The 6063-nt window shown below is 38.1% G+C and overlaps 1 pseudogene across 1 annotated transcript; it reads right to left on the minus strand.

Annotated features, from left to right (window-relative positions):
* Window positions 1–571: 571 nt before the first annotated feature.
* LOC307102001 lies at window positions 572–5117 on the minus strand (annotated as a pseudogene). The gene is made up of 2 exons: window positions 5047–5117; window positions 572–1339 (listed from the first exon to the last, which is right to left on the minus strand). The product of its transcript is annotated as an uncharacterized misc_RNA (transcript).
* Window positions 5118–6063: the final 946 nt, after the last annotated feature.

The following is a 6063-nucleotide window of genomic DNA, read 5'->3' on the forward strand; positions in this document are numbered from 1 at the left end:
TATTTACATCCTACCTTATAATAGACAAATATGCAAATTGACCGCACCTTCGCTACGCCCACCAACCAAGCCACGCCCACCAACCAATCAGGATGAGTATGCAAATTACCCCAACAAAGATGGTGGCTAATTTGCATATCAAGACAGAGTAGAAAGAAGCCAAGAGATGCTGAAGGGAGCAAAGCTGTGGAGAAGCAAGCAAGCCAGGGGGAGGAGAAGGGCAGAGCAGAGGCGGGGCCGGGGGAGAAGGAAGGAGAGCGGGGCAGGCTGGCGGAGAAGGCGGGCCGGGGACAAGGGAGGAGCGGAGGTGGGGCGGGGTAGAGTGCAGCAGGAAACCCTATTGCAGGATTTTTCCTGCAATGGGAACGCTAGTGTTTAAATAAAAACCCACATTTTCAAACCATAAGATGTTAATACATTCAACAAAAATTTATATTATCTTACTGATGTGAATTTACAGAGTAATAATCCAGACCCATTTTGATTAGATAGTTACATTTTACATACATCACAAACCCCTTATAATAATGTAAACAAAATAACTCTTCCCTAAAAGGTGAACTTGAGAACTTCAGTCCTCTCTTTTGGGACTTGCACTTCTTCGCAGACTTCCTGATGAGGAATGACTTCTTTTGGAGCTGGACATCTGGACTTTGATTAGCAGCTTCTTGGTCATGAAAGAGACCTGGATTTGATCTTGACCTCCATGGTTTTCTCAGTCCTTTTATAGAACCAGACCTAGATCATATGAGTGAAGCTGATCATGATCTATGAAGAGACACAGATCTTGATCATCGAGGAGATGCTGATCTTGACTTCCTTCTCCTGCTCCTGCTTTGTGAGTGAGAGTACTGTCTACCTCTGGATCTGGAATGTGATCTAAACTGTGACCTGCTGCTGCTTTTTCACCGGCTATAGCAATGACAATCATAAGCATAATGTCCTTTTTTCACCACACTCATAGCATCTACCATTTGGATCAAAGGGACATCAGACAGGTGGTTTATCAAAAGGAGATCTCTGAAGCCTGCCTGTTGATAGTTCAACCCTACCTGGGGAACTTCAAATCACTTTTCCATCCAGGCCTCAATCTGCATCTTCTGCATCTCTAGTGTCTTCAAATTCCACATAGGTAAATCCTGGAGGATTTCTTGCAATCCACACAGTTCTTAAGGGACCATAATAACTGAAAGCCCTTTATAACTCTCCTTTGCCAGCACCAGTTCCCTTGGTTTCTCTCCCTATTGCCAGTAGCACGACTTGATGACTGGCCTGTGAGCTCGGCTCCTTCAGCTCCGCAGTGCCCAGGGTGCGAGTAGTACAAAAAAGCTGCAAAGACCTATTATACCAATGGTCCCAATGGCACTACCCTGCTCTAGTGTATTTTATTTTAAAACCCTGATTTGGCTTTAATTGGCTTGCTTTAAGCTAACAAGAACTAAGTCACCATCCTGTAGACTTTACATTCAAGTTGGAAAAAGGCACACATATTCATTTACTCAGTCAACACTTCTTGAGTACTTGCTATGTTCAAGGCATTGTGCTGGATGTTGGGATACAATTATTCAAAAACAATTCCATTGCCTGCCCCATGACTTTACAGTCCAATTGTAACATCATTATTATAATCATATGATAATCACAGTTCAACTCAACTATAAAATTGATGAATATTTGCTATGCAAAGTAAATGGTTGCTGTGGGAAAGTGGAAGTGGAAACAGTAATTTACATAAAACAACTAAGGAAACTTTCCCAAATATAACATGCTCTCTGACCTTGGAATGAGTGGATAATGTAAATATACCTATAGTGCAGAACTAGCAAATGTCACACAAGAATTACCTGGGATATTTGTTTTCTGAGATTAGGATTCAACTTTGAACCTGGAATAAACATGAGTCAACCATTCTTTGATGATTCTGAAGTCATCTCATGATGTCACTGGGTTTTCAGGGGCATCAGCCTTCACTGTACTATTTCATGTCATTGGAAAAGTCCCTTAATCTCTCTGGGCCTCATCATCCACTCCTGTAAATGATCATTAAGGTCCCTTCAGCCTGAAAGTCCTATGGCCTTTGAATGAAAGGGCTAAAGATGCATGACAAAGGGTGTACAGCATTTACAGATATTATATGACATGCCTATGGACAACAACGCATCCTTGGGGGATGGGGTAAGTTTGGCAAGGTGATATTTTAAACTCTAGGTCTTAAAGTAATTTGAGGGTTTATTTTAATGGAGATAACTAAAGAGAGAATCATAGGTTGGAGATGAGCAATAAAGGTAAAGATACAAAATATAAACCTATGGGTTTGGCACCAGAAAAGAGAGAAAAAAAAAAAAAAGCTCAGATCAAGATCAAGTGAGGTATGTAAGTTGAAGGAATTAGATCCTAGGGTAGAGGATTTAGTCTTGATCCAATAGCAGTGACTGAAGTAATGCTTTAAAAAGATTATTTGGACAATTTTATAAACCAGGCTACTGCTTTCCCACCTCTAGCCCTCAACATCATTGACTGAAATTCTTCAAAGCCACCCACCTAGCCTCCTGGGTTCCTGTGCAACAAAGGCCTGGAACCCTTTGGGTCTTAAAGGAAATGATCATAACTTAAAGTCTATTGAACTATGATAAATAAAGCTGTGGTTAAAATAAAATTTTGAGCTCAAGTGGCCTTACAGATAAATATATATTTTTAAAAGCCAATGGCTGAAAAACTTTCAGTCTACAGTCTGAGTTGATCCCAGGTAATTCACTATTGTCAGCCACTTTTCTATCCCTCCTTGGCTAATAAAATACAAGGATCTGTTGACACAGTTAAAAGAAGAAAGAAAAAGTAGAGTTCATTGATTTTCAGTTTCTAACTTATAATATGATCTACCTGGTTACCTGTAAATGGCAGGTGGAGCATTATTTTCCTGGATTATTTGGTTCAAGAAGTTTGAGATTGAGTTTTCTAAAGTCTCTCACCTCTTTTAAAAATTAAAAATGAGCCAGGCTGGTGTGGCTCAGTGGTTGAGCATTGGTCTATGAAGCAGGAGGTCACAGTTCGATTCCTGGTCAGGGCACATGCCCAAATTGCAGGCTCAATCCCCAGTAGGTGGCATGTATGAGGCAGCCAATCAATGATTCTTTCTCATCATTGATATTTCTATCTCTCTCTCCCTCTGCCTTCCTCACTGCAATCAATAAAAGTATATTTTAAAAGTTAAAAATAATCTGCAATAATCTGCTATGTTGGCTCAGTAGAATTGGGGTGATAAGCACCAATAAGATGATTTCCAAGTTAAGTATATTTAAAACACAAGGATAGAACCATCCGCCTGCCAGGATCCCTGGCTAAATCACCAAGCATCCCAACAGCACTAACCTGAACTATCAGGACCCTCTTCAGTCCTTCACAGCATCTTCAGAAGCAATTTTTAAAAATTATTTTATATCTTCTAAATTTGAACATCATTAGCTCAGTAGGATGCTAGCCATAAGAAGCAAATTCTAAACTCAATTCAGAAAATACTTGGAAAAACATTTAGGGTCTGTCATCTGTATTATTGCCCTCATTTTGAGGAATTTCCTTTAAGCTTTCTTTGTTAACTTTAAGGATGAAGTGAATTCCTTCCAAGCTTTGTACATAACCCAGAAAATAATTTATAACATCTCAAAGCAAAGGAAAAAGCAAGTAACCTTATGGTTCCAAAGAACTTGTAGATATTTTTGGTGGGGAAATGAAAGACAAATGATAGGAAACCTATATCTGAATTATTTGTAGCCATTGTTTTGACACTTTGAAAATATTTATGGTGTGGGTGGTACATTAATAATTTATCAGATTTCAAGTTTCTCTCAGCAGAACTGCTCTGTGCTGCTTGAAAATGGAAGCACACAGCATTAAAGCACCGAAGACTGTGCTTAACTGGATTTCACCCATCAATCACAAGTATGCTTGCTTGCTACAGGGATGGGTTAAGCATTTGCTGCTCCACACAAGCCAAACATTTGTAAATGAAATCACATTTTAAATGCAATAAAGGAGCTTCTATTTAAAGAATTGTAACTTTCAATGCATTCTCTATGTTATCTCTAAAATCATCTCTTAAAAGTTATAAATCAGAGCATGCCACTCCTGCTGTTGCTAAAAGTGTTCAGTGATTTCCTATTACTTACACTACTCTCTCTATCTCTAGAAACTTCAATGTTCTCACTCCAATTATAACAACAACAATCCTTTTGCTCCTGAGACATAAAGTGAGGATTACTCCTAACATCACATGAGTCTGGTTATTATATGTAAGTGGTCTTCTAGATCGGAACACCATGAATGCAACTGAAACCATAGTAACACATTGATTTTCTTTTAATACTTGCTTTCTTTTCTACTTTGCCGTTCTTTAGGACAGCTATTCCTTTTTGTCTGGTAAACCCATTAATTTCCACTTGAAGCATCACCTTCTTTTTGTACTTGCTCAGTGTCTGCAACAGTTAACTGTCCTGATGGCTGTATTCCTAAAGTATTTGATCATCTATTATAACAATTAAGTGTGATTAATTATGCCAGAGTATCTTAGTCTTCTCCAATGTCCTCCAAGATCTGTGAGGGCAGTGGAATCTCTTTTACACAGCTTTGTGTCTTTAGGGCCTGAAATATAGTCTGGACTTAACAAATGCTGAAAAAGTGAATAAAACAATGGCAGATTTTTTTATAAAATGAAGAGCTCTTTCTGTGATGCAAATAACATACCCTAATCCATTTGGTTTATGAGTTTGGATATTTGTCTGCTGGAGTTTTGTTAATTGAGGTACAATAATATGTCCTGTAGCTTCAAAGAGAACAATAGGAACATTTTCTCAGATATCCCATGCCTAATACAGTGATTTATCCACGAGAATGTAAAAAATGACTCAGGAAAGTGATAGAAAGGAAAATGAAAACCCCAGGCATCAATTTATTGTGTTATAAATTGTCAACCTCAGTTCCTTTACCAGACTGGAGAAAGTATAATAAAGTTATCTGGTTTGAGTTTCCTCTTTTCCCTCTAGGTACCATTACCTAGAGCAATGTCCAGAGGGCTGGAGGTACTCTGGCACAGGTGGTGGTGGGGCGAGTACTGGCTTAGTCATTCCAGCATACCAGAGAGTACAGGATCCGTTCCTGCCATCCGCAGCAATTCAAGTTTAGTTGATACCTCCAGAAAAACACACCTCAAAATTCTTCTGTTCAGTAGGCCTTCTTTGATCAACCCCTCATTGCAGTGTAAATTCCCAGTTTTGAAAAAAACTGTGTTTTGTTGTTTATTGTGCTTTGTAAATCTTCTTAAGCATTTTATATGTCTGTTTAAGATTCCTAATTATACTTAAGTCTTCCTCAGGAACAAATGTACATGATTCATTTCTTAGATGTCCTCTTTCCACACCCAAAGGCTACCAGCATAAATTTTCCTAATGTTGACAAATGAAATATTTACATCTATAGGATATATTTACCATGTCAATTTTCTCTCACTCCTTCAATTCAATCCCCCCATCTCAAGTGATATATAGAATATTTAATTCAGATTATTTATTTTTTACTTAGAAAATATTGTAGCATCTCTTAAAATTTATTGGAAGTCCCAAATTGCCAAAAATAAAATATTATGCTATTATCTCAAAACCAGGATAGAACAAATGTTATGGTAAGTCCAGAAAACTGGGTTTTAGTCCTGGTTCTGTCCTGATAAGCATTACTTTGGTTATTAATTACTATGCATCATTATTTCAGATTCCAAATATGTAAAATAATAACAAAAGCAAAAACAATAATAATAACACTAGTACTCTGCCATGGTCTTAGAATAGGTGGAAAGATCATTTAGATAGGATGAAAACTCACTTTGGAAAGAAAAAAATCAAGACCTTTGAAGTGTCCCCATTTCCTTTCATGTGTTGTATGACACACATACCTGGAACTCAGTGGCAGGCTGGTAAATTGGCTCTCCAAGGAGAAAAAAATAAAGATCCCAGTTTGTAGTGGTTACTGATTTCTGTGGTAAGTACAACCACCATGGTGTATTTCAAGCTGTAAACA

The sequence above is a fragment of the Cnephaeus nilssonii genome (genome assembly GCF_951640355.1).
Source record: "Cnephaeus nilssonii genome assembly, chromosome: 6".
Lineage (NCBI taxonomy): Eukaryota > Metazoa > Chordata > Mammalia > Chiroptera > Vespertilionidae > Cnephaeus > Cnephaeus nilssonii.